Below are 22,412 nucleotides of genomic sequence, written 5' to 3' on the forward strand. Positions count from 1 at the left end.
TGATTTAACTAACATAGGCGAGCACTAGCACTGTCTCAATTCTGTACGAGGCATTTGCAGTAAACATAAGAAACATAGGCCACTAATTCATTATGTACACGAGGCATTTTTAGTAACCACGAAATAACAAAGTGGTGTCATAAATAGATTCCATGTAGTGGTTTCAGGAAATATCTCATTAAACAAATTCCACCCTTACGATTACAAATAAAATTCGTCTTGGCACAATTGAATGCCACTAAGCACTAAGTAACCAGCAGCATGAAATTTCAAAAGTCACTATTACAAAATTGAGTATTGCTGAACTTGACTACTGAGTACTGCAATACTGCCGAACTTGATCTTAAATTAGCTTAACTTGTAGCTGACCAGAGATCTCCCATCAACTTCATCTGTTCACCAATCTCTCTAGGACCCCAGTGACTAAAACATTCTTATACATGGGCTAGAAGCAACATAGTATCCTATTCATTGTACTGTAGCATTTAGATTCACTTTTCTTCTCACCAGAACCTGAATTTTGCTACTCGTTGTTTGTAAAAGATGTTCAAAAATTACAATTTAAAATTACACGTACCTACCATAAATAAAGATGCTACTCTTTATCCCTCGTACATTGGCCATCAGCCACTTGACAAAGATACCTGAAAAATAGAATACTTGCAGTTCTCATAAGTATAAGAACAAACATGTAGAGGACACAAGACACAAGCACAGATAACACTTTAGAATTAATGGGATTTCACTATCCTAAACTGGTAACAATGACGAAATCAAAGATATCTCAGAGGGATTTTGCATGTACCAAATTCATCAGAATCACATGAACCAATAACACGATGCTGCAGATATGAATCAAAAGTACACAAAAAACAAAACAAAAGACAAAACTCTGTAACTATTGTTTCAATGCACACTAAACCGTGTCTTTTATCAAATTGTGCCATGTACATTGGTAGGTGTCATCATATTGAACTAGTCTATGTCTTGTAACTATTTACGACATTGTCTAAGTCTAACTAGTCTGGCACCTGAGAGTGTCATAAAAAATGAAACATACAAGCATCTTAAGTCGCTTCATATTGATTTTGATTTTACTGTTCATTGTGTGGGTGCATCGAACTTGGGTGCAGCCACTACTTCCCCCTTTTTTAATACTTCCGGAAGTTTTGCTACTAAACTTCATCGCCATGTGATAAAAAAAAGAGGAGAAAACAATTTGAGGTAAATCATGTCGTAACTCGTAAGTAAAAACCTGAAAAGCAATTGAAATTCACGAAACTACTAGGTTGGTTCACAATGAACAATGGTGTGAAAGAGATACTACCCATAATTCATCAGATACACATCATCAAATCAATATGAAATGGAACTCAATGAATGGATATCAAATATAGTAGTACAATGGTAAAAAATACGGAAAATAAGAAATAAACCATATTTGAATGGATAGCTCTACAACATAGGAAAATAGTTTAGTGTGAACAAAATCAACATATTATTACAATATATAAGAATTTCAAGCAAAAATTGGTGTGGATCTTCTTTACACTATCCATGGCTATGGAATACATGAAATTGGTGGAGCCTAGCTAGAATCACATGATTACTCACAAAAAAAAAAAGAATTACCATCTGGTTTATGCTACAAAAATGAAACAAGAAATAACCTGAATGAACAATCACATTTTCCTATTATACGAGATTACTTCTGGATTGAGGACAGGTTAAACAAAAATATCTACGAAGATTGACAGGCTGGAGGAGGGTCAGCGTCCACCTCATGGCAATTGAAATAAAACAAACTCCAATTTGCAGCTTCCGCAGATATTTACAGCCTGGGTGGGGGTCACTATCACCAATATAAGGTTTCCAACCACCCATGTAAGAAATCTAGCATACCATAAAATCCATTCATCATCCTCATTCGCCTTAAGCACAACGTAAAATGTGAGAAGCAAAACTGAGAAAGGTTAGTGTACAGCAGGTGTATGCAATGCTTTCATAGATATGACACAGCTACAAATGTACCGTGCATTGGGAAAAGAAAACCCAACCTTGCAAAAGTGAAAATCCATATTTTTAAACCTGAATGGTCGATGGAGAGGTATATGAACTGCTGTGAGAAAAATAATAATTGAATGCTTCCATTGAAAAATAGAAGAATATACGAGACTAGTGCAGCGGCCACTAATGATTTGTAGTCACCATGGGACTTGAGTTGCTTAAACAGTCAACTGTAGTCACCATTACCAATTGAAAATTTGATCGTAAGGCAAAGCAACCATCTCATTAAGTACGCGAGCACAAGTAATTCAGAATTTAATGAACATATAGACTTCTAAGGCCACACACAAACTGCTAATTATGTCGATCTTTATGGCCAAACAATCTATGATTCTTTTCTTTTTCTGCAGATTGCAAAGTAAAACAACAGGGAAGCAAATTTAAGCGGCTCCAAATTTGCATCTATGTGGAAAGATGTATATATGTGGGAGAGACGAGAGTAGCGAGCATTCAAATATAAAAGCCTGTATCAGCAACGAGCCACCATGGCAAGGATACAGACCACAATGTGCTGCTCAACTTTTCATTTGATATTCAGGTGCAAGGCACTTCCCTTATTATTCTGAACATCACCAGCCGTCTTACAAACGGAGAGAGAATTAGCATAAAAAATCAAGAAACTGACCATAATTTCCAACTGAGCCATCTCCTCAGGCAAAATATGAATCATTGCGAAGGTGAGATGGCCTTTAGAAGAGCAAAAGAAAAATTAGTTTCACACCATGATCAGAAAAGTTCAGTAGATTTAGAAGCTAGTCAGGTCCTATTCGCCTAAAATCATGTTTGGGATAAGCAATCAACATGGTTCTTCATTTCTGCAGTAGATAGTGGAGGCTTGTCGGCATAGATTGTTGATGTCTTAGCACGTCCTGAATCTTGTTGAGCATCACTCTTTCTGATTTAGAAATCCAAGGTACATCTGAACAGAAGAGAAAATAGGAAGAAACATGACCCGTCCAAGAAAGAACAGACCCTTCAGTGAGAAGTAATTGCTTCACTTGAGCACCCAGAGTAAAGCTCAAGAAATCTTAAAGAGCGGCTATTCTAAAGTATTTAATCCTATCTCGACAACAATTTCTCAGATCAATTTCCACGCAATTACCTATAGCATTTGTAAAAGCTACTTCATGTCAAGTAATAACAGATTGATGATTCTACCAGCAAATTGGTAATTAAAGAGGTGCTTCTTGTAGTATGTATGTATAGAGGATAAACAAATCGATGGTGCACTCAGAGCCTAGCTAAAATATGGCTGTATAAAATGGTGTGAACAGGTCAGATTGGAAGAGATCAGAAATCAAACAGGCCTGCAATTAGCCAGCCTGGGTGGAATTGTAGGCGGCCATGGCATTGCTTCTGGACGTACGGCACCGACCATGACCTTCATCCCTGCAAGGCAACCATTCAGATCTAGAAGGGTGATCAGGGGATGGAAGGGAAGCAGCGAGAGGGAGAGGGAAGGATTGTGAGAAACGTGGAGAACCTGTGCCGGAAGCCCGAAACCAGCTGTCGAGGACATGGAAAATCTGGTTCGGTGCTTTGGGATTGGTGGCCGGCGCAGAATCATTGTACGCTCCGTCCCCGCCGCCGCTGTTGGCCTCCCAGTCGCACGAGAGGACGACGGGGGGTGGGAGAGATGGACAGGGGGAGGAAATCATCCGATGAGAATTCTCCGCCAAGGACCTCGCCGTCGAGCCCGCCGCCAATCACCGCCCGCTAGTCGGTGTTCAGACGGGAACCGCTCCCATCTTCTAATTGAAAAATGGGCTAGCTCCTAATCCCCACGACCATCCAGCGTCAACGTAAAATTACGACAGCACGATAAACTTTTGGCTATAATTTTACATGGGTTTGTGCTGGGTTGAACCAGAGAGTACGCGGCCGACTGACCAGGGTGAAGAATTACTTATTTCTCACCCTGGGTCTTAAATAGAGTTTCTATATATCTATATATATATATATATATGTGTGTGTGTGTGTAATATTTCAAAAATACATGATTTTTTTACATATATGTGTATGTAATATTTCAAAAATACATGATTTTTTTACGAAATACGTGTTTTAACATTTTATTGATTACGTTAAACACTTTCCGAATACACGTTGAAACATTTTTTGAACCATACTATTTAAAAAAAATGTGTGAACATTCTTTTGTATTGTAGTAAAAAAATTAAAAATATTAAAAATATATTTTGTAACATGTGATTTTTTAAATGTAATAATTTCTTTGAATGGGATGAAACATGTTTTTTAATTGCATGAACATTTTGAAAAATGTCACATACATTTTATTGAAATGCGTGAACATTTTTGAAATGTCACATACGCTTTTAGTGGCTTAAGCATTTTTAAATAGTTAAGCACATTCTTGAAATGTGTGACGGGCACTTTTAGAAAAAATTAACTATATATGTTTTCATTATATATGTGAAAAAAATTACACCGTATTAACAAAAAAATTATATATCACAAAAACTTTTTTGTAATGCGTCAACATTTTCTAAAATGTAAAACGCATTTCTAATGATAGAGAATTTTGAATTGCATTAACATTTTTTTTATATCGTATAGCTTTTCCAAAATGTCTCCTATATTTTTTGGAAGTGAGTGAACATTTTTGGATTGTAATATACATTTTTTTGAATGGTGTGAAACATTTTTATGAATTACAGAAACAATTTTTTACGTTGTATAAAATTTTCAAAAATGTCACATACATGTTTTTGAAACATGTGAACATAATTGAAATGTCACATACATTTTTTTGAATGGTATATGCATTTTTAAAAAGTTGAGCGAACATTTTTCACACTGCATAATTTTTTAAAATATGCGATGAACACCTTTACAAATATTAACTAAATTATCTTTTCATAATATATGTATTTAGTATTTTTCAAAATATATAAAATGGTAAGAAAGAAGTAAAAACACATGTGTGACGTTAGCATGACTAAACCACATGGTCGATGAGTCGGCCCACTACCGACCCTGTAGGCGAACTCGGCTTCCGTCTTACCAAAGACAAGATATAGACTTGCCCATGGGCGAGACAAAATCATTCCCCTAGAAACAGTCGAGGCAATTCAAAAGGCTAGTGTGAATTCAAAGGCTTTGAAGTCCAAAACAGATGCAACAAGCTTACAGTGGTGGTTTGCTAGTGATTTTGTCCATAAGAAAAGATACCTACGGTACATAAATCACATATATTTCAATCGTGCATTTTTAAAATAACACATGGAACAAGTTTGTTTCACATATGAAATATGAAGTGTTCAAATTTAAAAATGTTTGGAATCTATCCAAAATTGATCTTGTTCTAAAGGTCGCGGCATCAAGAGTTCAAATATATTAAAAGTTTCAAAATCTAAATTATAGTTTAAAAGATACGGATGATTTAGTTTTGACATGGGAAAATAAAATAGTGGATTTATTGTGTAATACAGCGGAACTGACAATGAGAGAAAGATGCATGGAGGCGCTCGTGGTAGGACCAAATGGTAATTTGACTATATTGGAATACCAACAACTCAGAAACCAAACAAGGACTATACATGTAGGTGGGGCATAGGTTAACACAAATCTCAAAACTAGCATGCAGTGCCAGATCTACCGGTATGAGGCATTACCGCGCAAAATGACTTCGCGGAGGTGATGACAATATGTGTGATCATTCACAACATAATTGTGGAGAATGAGGGTGACGGAGTGCGCCATGCATCGTCTGGAATTTGAGCAAATGGGTGATCCTATTGAACTTCCTCGGCAGAATCCGGTGACGATCAAGGAATTTATTCAAATGCATCAACATGTTCGCCTTGGAGCAACTCATGAGAAGCTCCAGGATGATTTGGTTTTGTATTTACAGATATTCGAGGGGAGAACTAAAGAATATGTCCGACTAAGTTGAATTCAAATTTAAAATATTTTATTGTATAACTTCATATTTGGGTTGTATTGTACCAAAATGTAAGAAGTTTTTTTATTTTGCATAGGGCGTTAAAAACATCTTACATTTTGATACGGAGGGAGTAATATTTATATATGAATTATTGTTGCATTGAAATATTTGAACAATATAATAATAGATGAAGGACGATATTTATCTTACTTATTTTAAGTGTTCCAGGTATAGGGTAGAAAAACATGGACGAACATTTAGGATATAGAGTTAGATGGTCACCCCCTTATCCGCTGTCCGCGGACACGACAGGCATGTCTGTAGATGTTTAGAGTGTCTGATTTAATGAACAGTGTTGAAGATATCCTAACCGAACGCAATCATGATGCAATCTCTCATCTAGACGAAAAGTCTACGCACGCCCATAACACCAAGAGCAAACTCAATTAATCTAAGACCAAATGCTCTAGCTTTCACCGACAAATGATCCACTGCAAGAAGAGAAGGGACAAGTCTATCACTCCTACGTACGAGGGTAGTAGAGATGGGGTGCTCCCACGTCTGCGATGAAGCCAACAAATCACAAGAACCTTATGCAAGATGAGTTGCCCAACACGCCGCCAGCCTAGCCAACAGTGTTAGGGTGTCAGGGGCTTGGTCGCCCACAACACCTGAATCCACACACTTGTGTTGTAATTGCATATTAGCATGCCGAACATAGAAAACATCGACATTGAACATATCTGTCGAACAAAGTATTCAAGAATTTAAAGTACCTAAAGTGCTACCTCTCCCAATAACATGATGAACTGAACGACTCCTTAGAAAGTGGTTAAAACACCCATGGTTCGCTCACAGAGCTAACTCAGCTAGCTAGTATAACCTGCAAGGCAATCTTGATCCTATCATGATGTGCATTCATATTTGAGGAGAGAGCCGCCCTAAGTTTTCTTCGGTTTTTCTTTCTTTCTTCTCTTTCTCCTTTTTCTTTGTTTGTTTCTTCGGTTTTACCAGTTTTCTTCGGGGCTTTTGTCATACATATTGTAAATATTTCGTATACATTAGGAACATTTCTATACATATTTAACATTTTTTGAATACATGATTAATATATTTTCAAATATATATTTTGATGTCTACATATTTTCTTAGACATTGTACATTTATTATCTAAATCTAAAGCATTATATATATATATATATATTAACAATTTTCAAATACATCATTAACATTTTTACAAAATACATGTTCTTAACATTTTATTTATTACGTGTTAAATTTTTTTAAAATACACGTTGAAACATTTCTGAATCATTCTAAACATTTTTAAAATTATGCGAACATTTATTTTACATTATACTAAAATTTTAAAAAATATCTCAGATATTCTTTTGAAACGTGTGTTTTTAATGGTATGAAACATATTTTTAATTACACGATTTTTTAAATGTCACATACATTTTATTGAAATGCCTAATCATTTTTTAAATGATGCATGCAAATTTGCATGGTTCAAACATTTTTTAAGAGTTAAGCAAATACTTTTTACACTGCATGAACATTTTTTTTAATGTGTGATGAGCACTCTTAAAAAAATAACTAAATTATGTTTCCATATGGTATATGTATTTAATATGTTTCATATTATAAAAAAAAGTAAGAAAAGAAGTAAACATACACATATGACGTTAGCATGACGAAACCACATGGCTACTGGTGGGCCTACTACCGACCCCCTTGCGAGCTCAGCTTCCGTCTAGACATAGATTTGCCCACGGGCCACAAGCATGCAGTGATGGTCTGCTAGTGGTTTGGCCCATAAGCAAAGATACGTACGGTACAAGCCTAATAATGTAGATTAATCTTTTAAAAAATCCTATTAACGCAGATACAAATTCTGTAACCATTTCATTTCCAAATACTGTCTTGGTAGAGGTTTTTTTCCTTAATATATATTATTTAATTATTTATCAGAAATTATAACATCGTTTCCATCTTACAAAATAGAAGTGTAAACATTTTGCAGTTAGCGTGGGTGCAATATAAACATTTTTTCACAAGAAAAAAGATTCATTTTGCGCAAATTGTAACATGTTGATCTAAGATAAGCCAAGGTTTTAACATCCAGTCTTGTAATTTTGCTGGGCTAATGCTAACACAGTTCAGTCTTTTCAGATTTGCTTACAATGCGCATTATCTACGCCTTTTTTTTTATTCACCAAGACACCCTAAAGGTTGTTACAAACGAATAGTGGGAGCTCTTTCTAACGAATATGAATGGAGAAAATATACAAAGTACCTTTGTCATCTGCAAAGATTATAAGATAAAATGGACTTGGATTGATTTCTCGCGTCTGCTAGATCAAAGATCAGAATCAGGGGAGCTCTCGTAAGTGAGCCTAAGTAAGTAGTGTGGTTCAAGCGGACCAGTCATCGTTGAGTCCTGCTTTCATCACATAGTTGGTTTTAGCCGGAACCGCACTCTTGCCTTCTTCTTGTGCCCCTTAATTGTTGATCTGAATTCAAGTTAGATACCCTTAGGTCAGGCTGTTGTGGATAGAAAACATGGACACCGGACATATCTGTCGAACAAAGTATTGATGGATTTGAAGTACCTTAGACTGCTAGCTCATCCAATAACATAATGAAGCTGAACCACTCCTTAGAAAGTTGGTTACACCGCAACCACGGTTCGTTCACAGAGCTAACTCAGCTAGCTAGTACTAGTACGTATAACCGGCAAGACAATCATGATCCAATCACGATGCGCATTGATTTTTCTGGGTGAGAGTCGCTGTCCTGTCAATCATGGACCAACCTTAGCGGCAGCAGCCTGTGCGTGCGCAGTTAATTTTGGCTCACGGAGCGAACAATGCAGGCTGAAAATTCAGCGCCCTGTCCCTCGTCGCTGTTCAATCAGCGCCAGTCCAGCCGTGCAGACGAATGACCCTCGAATCCAAACCGCACGGCCTACAGTTTGTTCCATCGAAGGAGAGAGGACAGAATGCAGAGTAGCTGCCGACGAGCCGGCCGTCGAGCCAGATTGCATCCTCCGGCTAACACCGCGCGGTGAGAAGGTACAGAGCTCCAGTCGCCTGATTGATGAAGGGAGATGCGTCTCTCACTGTCCCTCAACAACCGCGCATCAGTGTCACTGTCAGATTGTTGTATTGCAATTTGCAGAGCTGATTATTTACGGGCTATAGTATGGATGGAGTAATTTATTTTGGTGCTGGCCAAGTCTTTAAGAAAAGCTTTGATCAGTTGGAACAAGTCCATCAGCTGACCGGACTGAGTTGATGTGAGGCATTAGTTGGCGAGTGGCAATCTCCGAAGGGTTGGGTTTGTGGAGGTTTGAGCCGTTCGTTGGGCATGTAGGACGAGAGGGCAAGCAGGCTTTATCGTTAAAGTAGGCTTATCTGGGCGCTTTGTTTTCAGCCTGACGGCGATCCATTCACCAACCGAGGATTTCCGTTCCTGCCGTTGCCGTTTTCAAGAAACTGACTAAACTTGAATACCTCGAATGATTGCCCGTGATATGTAATCATTAACATTCTTGCCCGTTAATGTGTTCAGAAGCCTGCTTAAATTGTTCGCTTGATCGAGTAAATCAAGTCAGGTTAGAATAGAGTAAATTACAGAAAACCATCATTTTGATGGCTAGGTTAGCAGAAAACACTACACTACATTTTTTTGCAGAAGACACCATGTCTAGCGTAATATTTTTGCAAAAACCACTAATCGGCGGATATGACTCTATTGAGCGCGTTTATGACAGATGGGGCCCGTTTTCTGCTTACGTGGCATAACTTTTTGTGCCACATGTGTTTTAATCTATAATTACAAACTTGATAGAGGCGAAGGTGTCCCGATGTTTCGATAAGATGGTGGCTATCATTTTTTGTGGGAGTCGACCTTGACGATCTGACTACGAACGTGCGAGACGTCGCGCCTTAGCAATCGCTAAACCAACTTTCGAGGGGTTATTGACCACGCCGGAGCACGATCAACCTGACCACGAAGGTCTGTTTCCTGCGAGCAAACGAAAAACAAGCAATAAATGAGATTGCAATCTCGATATTGCGAATATAAGAGAAAAGCTTTATTAATGAAGGTGGGGTTTTGTGACATCTTGGTCTGGTCGTTGAACAAAAACGAATTACGCGAAGTTGCAGCTATGACGAACTTTTAATCTAAACAAAACATAAAGTCTAAACAATGCCCTAAGGGTTGTACATATGGAGGAGAGAGGGGGGAATTTCGTGGCCCTTGGAGGAGGGGTCCGAAACCAACCCTAACTCTTATTTCCCCACACACACGGACTCTAAAAACAGCCTATAATCAAGTATTTCGAAATTACATGGGACTGACCCAAAAATAAGATGACACAGCACCTAGAATAGCCTCTGAACGAAATTTATGAAGTGGCATCTTGTATATTTCGTTCAAGGCTTCATGCACTCATTATGGTGACTTCAAAGTCCTAGAATCATCACTTGTAACTCCGTTCTTGTTTCCCTTGTGCATGCCATCATCTCCATGCTTGAACTTGCTCCAAGATTCATCTATCTTGTCCAAGCTAGGACCTTCATTTGTAAGCAAAACAAATGTATCCAATTTAGGCAGCATCATATTCTCATGAACATTAGAATCATTACCAAGAAACGAAAGTACCTGGTAATTCAATTGGCGTGCGCGAGCTCTATTAATTGGTCCAGTATGTATAGCAGCAGGGGCTGTGGGTGTAACAATGGTATTGATGTCCTCATCATGCTCCCCTTCTTAAAACGAAGTCGTTCTCGACGGAAGCTCACCTTCCTCACCCAAATAAGGTTTCAAAACTGCAATGTTAAAAGTGGGACTAACCCCAAAAACTGCAGACAGCTCAAATTTATATGCATTATCATTTATTTTCTCTAACACCTTAAAAAGACCATCATCACGTGGCATTAGCTTTGATTTGCGCAAATTTGGAAATCTATCCTTACGCAAATGTAACGAAACAAGATCTCCAGGTGCAAACACAACATGTTTTTTACCCTTATCTCCTGCAAGTTTATATCTAGCATTCATATGCTCAATGTTTTCCTTAGTTAACTCATGCATTTTTAAAATCAATTCAACACATTCTTTAACATCAAAATTAACCTTCTCCGAAGATGGAAGAGGCAACAAATCAATAGGTGCACGAGGTAGGAAACCATACACAATTTTAAAAGGGCACATCTTAGTAGTAGAATGCAATGAACGATTATAAGAAAATTCAATATGAGGCAAGCATTCTTCCCACATTTTATTATTATTCTTTAAAACATCCCTAAGCATAGTAGAGAATGTTCTATTGATTACTTCAGTTTGTCCATCAGTTTGGGGTGACACATAGTACTAAAAAGCAATTTAGTCCCCAACTAGCCCATAAACATCTCCAAAAGTGGATAAGAAATTTAGTATCATGATCTGAAACAATAGCATTTGACACACCATGCAAGCGAATAATTTCATGAAAGAACAAATCAGCAACATTAACAACATCATCGCTTTTATGACATGGTATAAAGTGTGCCATTTTCGAGAATCTATCCACAACAACAAATATGATATCCCTCTCCTTATTTGTTCGAGATAAACCTAAAACAAAATCCATAGATATATCCTCCCAAGGAACACTAGGTACATGCAAAGGCATATATAAACCATAAGGATTGAGTCGTGACTTAGCTTTTTGACATGTAGTATAGCGAGCAACAAAACGCTCAACATCCCGTCTCATCTTTGGCCAAAAGAAATGTGTAGCAAGTACGTCCTCCGTCTTCTCCACGCCAAAGTTTACCATTAATCCTCCTCCATGCGCCTCCTGCAACAACAAAAGACGAACGGAGCTAGCTGGAATGCATAGCTTGTTAGCACGGAACACAAATCCATCATTAACGATGAACTTGTTCCACGTTCTTCCTTCTTTACAATTCTGAATTACATCTTTAAAATCAACATCATGCACATACTGATCTTTGATGGTCTCCAAACCAAATATTTTGAAGCCAAATTGTGAAAGCATAGTATAGCGACAAGACAATGCATCAGCAATAACATTTTTTTACCCTTCTTGTGTTTAATGACATAAGGGAAAGTCTCAATGAATTCAACCCATTATCATGTCTACGATTCAGTTTAGCTTGACTTTTAATATGTTTCAAAGATTCATGATCAGAATGTATAACAAATTATTTGGGACATAAATAATGTTGCCATGTTTCTAAAGTCCGAACAAGAGAATATAATTCTTTATCATAAGTAGAATAATTCAGACTAGGCCCACTCAATTTTTTAGAAAAGTATGCAACAGGTTTGCCATCTTGCAATAACACACCTCCTAATCCAATTCCACTAGCATCACATTCAAACTCAAAAGTTTTAATAAAATCAGGAAGTTGGAGTAAAGGAGCATGTGTCAACTTATCTTTCAATACCGTGAAGGCTTCTTCCTATGCGATACCCCAAAGAAAAGGCACATCCTTCTTTGTAAGCTCATTGAGAGGTGCAACAATGGTGCTGAAATCTCTCACAAAAGACCTATAGTATACAGCGAGGCCAAGAAAACTCCTCACTTGTGTGACCATTTTGGGCTGCGGCCAACTCTCAATAGCTTCAATCTTGGCTTTATCAACTTCAATTCTCTGTGGAGTAACAACATAGCCAAGAAAAGATACTCGGTTGGTGCAAAAAGTGGACTTCCCAAGGTTACAAAAAAACATGCATCACGTTGAGAAATAAAAATACCACGTAAATGTTCCAAATGTTCCTCCAAAGATCTCCTATAAATCAGTATATCATCAAAATAGACTACCACAAATCGTCCAATGAAAGCACGTAAAACTTCTTTCATTTATCTCATGAAAGTACTAGGTGCATTAGTTAACCCAAAAGGCATGACTAACCACTCATATAATCCAAACTTAGTTTTAAATGTTGTTTTCCATTCATCTCCCAATTTCATACGAATTTGATGGTATCCACTACGCAAATCAACTTTGGAGAATATTGTAGAGCCACTCAATTCATCAAGCATATCATCTAGCCTAGGAATAGGATGACATAACGAATAGTAATATTATTAATGCCTCTACAATCAACACACATACGCGATGTACCATCCTTTTTCGGCACTAGAATAATATGAACATCAAAAGGACTAAGGGATTCGCGTATATAACTTTTGCCGAGCAACTCCTGTACTTGAGTCATAATCTCCTTCGTCTCCTCTGGATTGGTACGGTATGGTGCACATTTAGGTAGCGATGCACCGGGAATTAAGTCAATCTGATGCTCAATCCCTCGAATAGGTGGTAATCCTGGTGGCACGTCTTGTTGAAAGACGTCAACAAACTCCTGCAAAATGTTAGTGACAGCAGGAGGCAAAGAGGAAGGCACGTCCTCAAATGAAAATAATGCCTCTTTGCACACAAAGCATAGCAAACAGATTTGTTGAAATCTAGATCATCAATATCAGATTTGGTGGCAAGTAAACGTCCACTTTTCAATTTAATTTTAGAAGCAACATTAGATGATGGTTTGTTATTAGGCTTCATTTGTTGCTCAAATTCTTTTGCCACAATCTGATTTTCACTCTTATTTTGCTCATGTTTTGCTTTACTAGCTCGATTAATATCATCTTTCAAAATAGAATCAGGAGTCATAGGAAGCAAAGTAATATGTTTATCCTTATGAAACAAGAGTATACTGATTTTTTCTACCATAGTGTACATATTTTTTATCAAATTTCCATGGTCTACCAAGTAATAAGGAACATGCTTGCATGGGTACCACATCGCAATCAACATAATCAGCATATGTAGAGATACTAAAATGCACATGAACAGTACGTGTTACCTTAACCTTGCCGCTATTGTCGAACCATTGGTTATAGTAAGGATGTGGATGTGGTCTTGTGGTGAGAGATAGCTTCTCCACCATCTCCATGCTAGCCAAGTTGTTACAGCTCCCTCCATCTATGATGACGCGAACAGAATGTTCCTTCACAACTCCCTTTGTATGGAACATTGAAAGTGCTAGTGATCGACTAGAGGGGGGGGGGTGAATAGGCGATTTTTATGGAAGTCTTCAAAACATGGAGGTTTCGAAGACAAACGATAGAAATAAACCTATTACCATGCAGCGGAAGGTAGACTACACTAAGCAAGCCATAGTCAAGTATTCAATGAAATGAAAGCACAAAGACTAATAGCAGCTAGGCAGTATAGATCAGGATGGAAGATAGTATGAAGCCAATCAGAACAAGCAGTCACACAGTGAAGATAAATAGATAATGCAAACAGGCAATGACTTCACAAGGACCAATCTGCAAATAAAGAGATGGGAAGGATAGAACCAGTGGCTCGTTGAAGACAATGATTTGTTGGACCAGTTCCATTTGCTGTGACAACTGTATGTCTGGTTAGGGAGGCTGAGATTCAACTTAGAAGACCGCGTCTTCACCTTATTCCCCTTGAGCCAAGGACACCCAATCCTCGCCCAATTACTCTGGTAAGTCTTCAAGGTAGACTTCCAAACCTTCACAGACTTCATTCACCGGCGATCCACAATGACTCTTGGATGCTCAGAACGCGACGCTTAACCGGGTGGAGGATTCACAGTCCTCAAGTGTAATAAGTCTTCAGATCACACAGACAAGAAGACTTAAGTGATGCCTTACACTCTTTGGCTCTGGGTGTTTAGGGCTTTGTCCTCGCAAGGATTCTCTCTCAAAGGCTTCGAGGTGGGTTGCTCTCAAACGACAAAAGCCGTGCACTAACTCTGAGCAGCCAACCAATTTATGGTGTAGGGGGTGGGCTATTTATAGCCACTAGGCAACCCGACCTGATTTGTCCGAAATGACCCTGGGTCACTAAGGAACTGACACGTGTTCCAAAGGTCAGATTTCAAACACACACGGCAACTTTACTTGAGCTACAAGCAAAGCTGACTTATCCAGCTTTGGATAAGATTTGCTCTCATTGTCTTCGCTCGAAGACATAGGATTTTGGTTAAACATCACTTCAGTCATTCTAACTGGTTTACTTGGACCCCACTTAACAGTACGGTGGTTCCTATGACTCAACAAAGAAGAAAAAGAACGACGAAACAACTAAGTCTTCGCGCTCCATAGTCTTCACGCGATGTCTTCTCTTGTCATAGTCTTCAACGTGAATGTCTTCACATACCACCTTTGACTTCAATGTCTTCATACATTTTTAGGGGTCATCTCTAGTAGGAAAACCGAATCAATGAGGGACTTCTACCTGTGTTATCCTGAAATTCTCACAAACACATTAGTCCCTCAACCAGGTTTGTCGTCAATACTCCAAAACCAACTAGGGGTGGCACTAGATGCACTTACAATCTCCCCCTTTTTGGTGATTGATGACAAACTGGTTGAAGTTTTCAACGGGGAATAAAATATGTGAAATTGTAAAGGATAGGGTATTGTCTTCATAAGTTGCAAAGGCTCCCCCTGAACATGTGCATATAAGTAATTTGCTTTTGGAATGCAAATGCACATGGCAGGTTGTACTTGTGGAGATCCTCTTCAACTTATGATGACAATTCATCATGCATGATTTGATATAACAAAGACAATGACACGCATAATGAAAAATGGACGTCTGCAAAATGAACTAAGTGCGGAAGTTATCATCGCACATGCGGAACTTATCATCGCATCACAGAATAGCAAATAAGTAGCAGACGACCATCGAGTTTAAGTGTTACAACTCAAAGAACCAAATGTATCAAAAAGCGAGAGTTGTAGACGCTAGCCAAAAATATAAAGCAACCACCCATATGGACCCGCTTGAAGACTATCAACTCATATGCTTCTCCCCCTTTTGTTAGTAAGGACCAAAAAGGTTTGAAGACATAGAGCTTCTACTCGTTCCCAAAGGGAGTAGGTGAAGCATCAGGGTCGTCGTTGGCATTTGGCGGTGCAGAAGAACTCGGCGCAGTGTCGATATGTGGCGATGCAGACGTTGGAGAAGTCACATCATCTTCATCCTCGATGACTCTGGCATTTACAGTAGCCGCTGAAGAGGAGTATTCAGAGTCTTGAAGAGATGGAGTCCGACGCAAGTGAGCATTCCTTGGAGGAGTGGAGTCAAACTTGAATCTTTCTGTGAAGCCATCGTCTCTTAAATCATCTTCAGAGCACAGAAGTGTCAGACTCTTCCAAGATCACCGACAGGCTTCATGGGAGACAAATGCGTTCTTGGTGGCAAGATTACGAATGCGTTTGACATCCACCAAGAGACTATGCATTTGACGCTTCAGCCAGTCATGATTCTTATCTTGCTTTTGATGAAGTGCGACAAGAAGTTCTCGGTCATTTAGAACGCGAGAGCGCTTCCGAGGCCTTTGAGCAATAGTGCTTTCTGTGTTGGCTTGAAGAGGGGCATGAGTATTAGCTGCCAATGGATAAACACGAGTGATAGCATTGGGCACATAATGACTTGGAATAGGCTGAGTGAAGCTTTGATGGTCTGCATTGTGAAGACATAGCGGCTCCTTTGTAGGGTCAGGGTAAATGGCATCAACAGACAGATTGACCTCTGGCAAAAAGACAAGATGGTTTCATGCAGAGGTCTGGTAGTTGATTGCAGAGTGAAGATTGATGAGGCGCATGACCCATGGAGCATAGAACTTCAGTCCAAAGATGTCTGAGCCTGATGCTGCCAGTTGACGAATGAAGAAATCTTGTGCATTGAAGCTCTTGCCATTGAGAATATAGAAGACCAATGTCTTCATTGTACCTTCAAGTTTTGCAGCTGGAGTATGTCCTTTGATAGGCCAGAGAGTTCGCCGTATGATGTGGTAGATGGTGCATGGCAGATACTCAAGGTCTTCAACAAAGAACACCTGAGGATATTCAGCATCTAGAGGCAAAGGCTTCATCATACTGAGCATCTGGCTCATTTTGGGCTCGGGCTTCTGAAAAATGCTCTCCAAAGCATTCTGGTGTTGTTGACAACCTGGTTCATAGTATTCACCAGGAGTGGGCAGGGCTGTGAGCTCAATGATATCAAGAGCTTTGGCTTCATGATGGACACTGCCTGTCATCCACTCAAGGACCCAAGTCTTTGGATCCCTGTTGTAGCCGTGAATGTGAAGAGCTGCATAAAACTGTAATAGAAGCTCTTCATTCCAGTGTTCCTTGTCTATGACAAATTGCAGGAGTCCAGCATCTCTGAAGCAATCTAGCGCTTCTTCTAGACAGGGCAGGCCAGCTATAGCTTTAGTGTCGAGACGCATATGTGGAAATATGCGCCCTTGATTGTATAAGACACATGAATAGTAGCTGCGCTGCTGATAGCTCCAGAACCGATCTGATGAAATGCGAGGTTTGGAGTATGGGTTCTTGGCGCTGTTGAAGAAGGTGTTATGTGCCACGAAGCCATTCACATTGAAGACCCTAGGTGAGGTTGGAGTGCCTGGGAATCTTGGAAGTCTTGGCTTGGGCTTCTGGACTTGAGGCCTGTGCTCGACATGATAGTCAAATTATGGACCCGCAGCAGGTGGAGGAACCAGAATGGGCCATCGAACCATAATAGGTTGACCATGATCAAATGCCAGCTCAACAGTATGAGGTCTTGGAGGGGGTACAGGAGCATTGGCATTCTCGTTGACATGGGCTGCAAGTGGCACAATAGCTTCAAGAGGAATGATTACGTCTGGTGCAGCATTGGCTTCAGGAGCCACATTGGCTTCAGGTGCTTCATTATTGGCTTCGGGCATGACGACATCAGTGTTGTCAGCAGTGTTGTGGGTGGTGGTGACGTTAGCTTCAACCTCCACTTGTGTGGCTGGAGGGTTGGACACATTTTCCTCAGGAGCAGCATCTTGGTGGACTGGGGAAGTTGCAACTCGATCTTCCTCAAATCTTGGTTCTTCTTTATCATCGGCTGATGCAGCCGGAATATCTTCAGCCGTTTTGGCTTCATACTCAGAGACGTTCACAGTTGGAGTGGCTTCTGGGAACACTTGACATGAAACAGATCGGTGGTGCACTTCTCCTTCTGGAACGCTCAGAAGAGTGACTTGGGGCCTTGGTCCTTTGCGAAGCCTGCGTAACGCTGGCAACGCCTGTGGAGATGGAGTAGGCTGGGTCTCAAAGTCATCGTCATCTTTCACTGGTGAGGTGACTTGTGGTTGGGGAGTACTTGGGGTGTCTTGTTGTTGTGGGTGATCAGCCCACGATGCATCCTGAGCAATTGGCGTCAGAGGACGACCAATGCTGATGAGCTCGCTGTGCGTGAGCAGAGGCGATGATACCACATTTTGTTCAATTTGAGGAAGGACTTCATCATCTGCTACATTGTCGTGGTGACCAATGTCTTCAGCTACAGTGGGGTCAACAGCTCGAATATCTTCAGCTTCAGGAGCCTCTGTGGAAGCAGGCTCATGAACTATCATACGATGTTCACGATGTTCAGACGCAGGACGAGCAACAAAAATTGGCTCGACAAGAAGGGGCTCTGTAGAAGCAGCCCGATCTTTCTTGGTTTTGCGCTTCTTCTTTGAGGGTGCGTCATCAGATGCTTTGGTCTAGCGCTTTCTGGCTTCGGCTTCAGCTGCTCTAGTTTTCTTGAATTCTGAAGGCACTGTGGGGACCTTAGGCTTCGAGCCCGTCATACTGGCTGGGAAGACAATGCGAGGTTCTTCCTACCTTGATGCTTCTGGTTCTGCCACAGCTGGCTTCTTCTTCTTCTTGGCAGCCACTCTGGGGCCGATGCCTGGTCTCCCCAAGGCCTTGCGCTTTTCAGCTTCATTGTAGCCTTGAACACATTTGGCAGCAAGATTCTTCATGCGCTCACGAGAACCTTGGGCTTCATCACGTTTCTTGAGAAATGCTTCCTTGAGCTCGTGTAGCATGATCTTGAAGTTCTGCACATCCTTCACACTGAGCCTGGCCATATGCTTCTTGAACCGAGCCTTTTCAAAATCAATCTTGTGCTTCAGCTCAACAATTTTCTGAGCAAGAGCTAACTCAGAAGCAATGGCGCCGTTGAAGGAGACGCTGAGGCCAATTGGAAGTTGTATATCGTCAAAACTGAGTTCTGGATTGTCAAACCAGTCATCGATGAACTTCAAAGAGAACATAGTTGTGTTGATAGAGATGCACCTTCTGCTACCTGTAGCAACGAGAGATAGAGGGAAACTACAAAAATTGGCTAAGTGGAGATGACTAGTAGGTACTGCGGTCTGTAGGAGCAACTACAAAAAGGAGCATGTGGCCACATCCGCCCCTTGTAAGAACTTGACCGGCCGCAGAGGTGCCTGGAGCGCACGGGGAGGATGTTGGCCTTGGAGCAGTCCAGGTTACGATGCAGCGGCAGGATGCCTCGGCATTCATCCTCAAAAGGTCTTCTCCCACCACGCCCGAGCAACATTGCAAGTGACTCCGTCGGAAGGAGCAGCAACCGTCGGGACAGGAGCATGCAGGGAAGCAGAACCGACCGCGGTTGTAGGACGGCGCGCGATGACGGTAATGGAGTTGGCCGGAGGTTGGGGTGGGTGGCCGGAGGAAGGGCAGGGCGCGCAGTATCCTACCAAAGAGGAACGCGAGGGGGGGGGGCGGAGGCGGTCGCCGGAAGGGAATGCGGTCGGGAGGTGGTCGATCCCGTCGCTATTGAGGACGTTCCAGCGGTCGATCCCGTCGACGGGGGCGGCGGCGGGGTACCGGCCAGTGCGGGAGTGGTGGGGCGTTCGCGGTAGGGCGCGGCACCGGTGGCGGGGAGGTTCGGGGCGAGCGTGGAGATCGGGGAGAGGTGGTGCGGTTCCTCGTCATGGGCTCGTGGGCTCGTTGCCTTTTTTTCTAGACGACCCTGGTGGGAGCGGTTCAGAGAGTTCAGGAACATGAGGTCACTCACTTATAGGGCCAACCGTGATCCGAATAGCTATTCTAACCCCAGGATTAAATAGTGCTACTATATATATATGTACAAAGTAGATAATAAATGTCAAGTATATATATAAATGCTTTATATGTAGATAATAAATTTACAATGTCTACAAAAATAAGTAGACATCAAACATATACTTGAAAAAAATATTAATCATAAAGGCCAGCCCGGTGCACATAGATTCTACTTGTGTAGGGTTAGCAGAATGGTCCAACCATTTATATTTGGAAATATATTAAAAAAATATTAATCATGTATTTAGAAAATGTTAAATGTGTATGAATTTTTTTGAAGAAAATCGGTGGAAATTGAAGAAACAAACAAAGAGAAAGGAGAAAGAGAAAAAAACCCTGAAGAAACCAGAGAACGGCTCTCACCAAAATATGAACGTACATCGTGATACGATCAAGATTGTCTTGCGGGTTATACTAGCTAGTTGAGTTAGCTCTGTGAGCAAACCATGGGTGATGTAACCACTTTCTAAGGAGTGGTTCAGTTTATCATGTTATTGGGCGAGCTAGCACTTTAGGTACTTCAAATTCCTGAATACTTTGTTTGAAAAATATGCTCGGTGTTGATGTTTTCTATGCCTGCATGCTAATATGCTATTACAACACATCCTGACATTGTGGGCGACCGAGCCCTAACATCCTGACATTGTTAGATGGGTTGGCGACATGATGGTCAACTCATCCTGCACGAGGTTATTATGACTTGTTGGTTTCATCGCCGGCTTGGGAGCACCTCATGTCTACTACCCTCGTAGGAGTGATAGACTTGCCCTTTCTCTTCTTGTGGTCTTAGATTGGTTGGCTGACGTGTCATCACCTCCCGCAAAGTCTCTGGATCCTATATTTTTTTAGGTCACACAACTACAAAATGGGAGTAGAGCACTCCTTGCTCCTCCCTTACTCTAGCTTCATACTAGTATTATACTGCAATCTATCGAGCACATCTTGGTACCGAGCGAATCACCTATGGCGCTAACTCTCCATACCTCCAACCTCCGGGTGGGTTTTCTGTGTGGGCCTGGGGTGTGGGAGTCTGCCCTGGCGGCTGTCCGAACCCCCGCAAACGTCATCCAGGTTAGCTTCCAGTTTAAGGGAATTCGGGCGTGTGAACCGATCCATGAGCACTTGATGGAAGGCGGTGGAGGGTTCAAAATTGTTGGAAATATGCCCTAGAGGCAATAATAAAGTGGTTATTATTATATTTCCTTGTTCATGATAATTGTCTATTGTTCATGCTATAATTGTATTAACCAGAAACCATAATACATGTGTGAATACATAGACCGTAATATGTTCCTAGTAAGCCTCTAGTTGACTAGCTTGTTGATCAATAGATGGTTGTGGTTTCCTGACCATGGACATTGGATGTCGTTGATAATGAGATCACATCATTGGGAGAATGGTGTGATGGACAAGACCCAATCCTAAGAATAGCATAAGATCGTGTAGTTCATTTGCTAGAGCTTTTCCAATGTCAAGTACCATTTCCTTAGACCATGAGATTGTGCAACTCCCGGATACCATAGGAGTGCTTTGGGTGTATCAAACGTCACAACGTAACTGGGTGACTATAAAGGTGCACTATAGGTATCTCTGAAAGTGTCTGTTGGGTTGGCACGAATCGAGACTGGGATTTGTCACTCCGTATGACGGAGAGGTATCTCTGGGCCCACTCGGTAATGCATCATTATAACGAGCTCAATGTGACTAAGGAGTTAGCCATGGGATCATGTGTTATGGAATGAGTAAAGAGACTTGCCGGTAATGAGATTGAACGAGGTATGGGGATATCGACGATGGAATCTCGGGCAAGTAACATACCGATGGACAAAGGGAATTGTATATACGCCGGGATTGATTGAATCCCCGGCATCATGGTTCATCCGATGAGATCATCGTGGAACATGTGGGAGCCAATCCAGATCCCGCTCTTGGTTATTGGCTGAAGAGATGTCTTGGTCATGTCTGCATGGTTCCCGAACCCGTAGGGTCTACACACTTAAGGTTCGGTGATGCTAGAGTTGCTATGGGAAATTGTATGTGGTTATCGAAGATTGTTCGGAGTCCCGGATGAGATCCCGGACGTCACGAGGAGTTCCGGAATGGTCCGGAGGTGAAGATTTATATATGGGAAGTCCAGTTTCAGTCGCCGGAATAGTTTCGGGGGTTATCGGTATTGTACCGGGACCACCGAAAGGTGTCCGGGGGTCCACCGGGTGGGGCCACCTGCCCCGGGGGAACTTAATGGGCTGAATTTGGGAGGGAACCAGCCCCCTAGTGGGCTGGTGAGCCCTCCCAAGGGCCCAAGGCGCCTAGGGTTGGAAACTCTAGGGGGAGGGGGTGCCTCCCACCTTGCTTGGGGGACAAGTCCCCCTCCTGGCCGCCGCACCCCCTCTAGATGAATCTAGGGGGGCCGGCCCCCCCCCCCCTTCCCCCAAAAAAAGGGGGGGGGGGGGGGGGGGAGGGCAGCCGCAACCC

The 22,412-nt window shown here is 41.3% G+C and overlaps 1 long non-coding RNA gene across 1 annotated transcript; it reads right to left on the bottom strand.

The window, feature by feature from the left end:
• Nucleotides 1-1,481: 1,481 nt before the first annotated feature.
• LOC125554013 lies at nucleotides 1,482-3,843 on the bottom strand. Its single transcript, XR_007304293.1, has 2 exons — nucleotides 3,551-3,843; nucleotides 1,482-3,456 (listed from the first exon to the last, which is right to left on the bottom strand). It is a non-coding gene; the product is annotated as an uncharacterized LOC125554013 (long non-coding RNA).
• Between the last annotated feature and the right edge of the window lie 18,569 nt (nucleotides 3,844-22,412).

Source organism: Triticum urartu, chromosome 4 (assembly GCF_003073215.2).
Source record: "Triticum urartu cultivar G1812 chromosome 4, Tu2.1, whole genome shotgun sequence".
NCBI classification, from domain to species: Eukaryota; Viridiplantae; Streptophyta; class Magnoliopsida; order Poales; family Poaceae; genus Triticum; species Triticum urartu.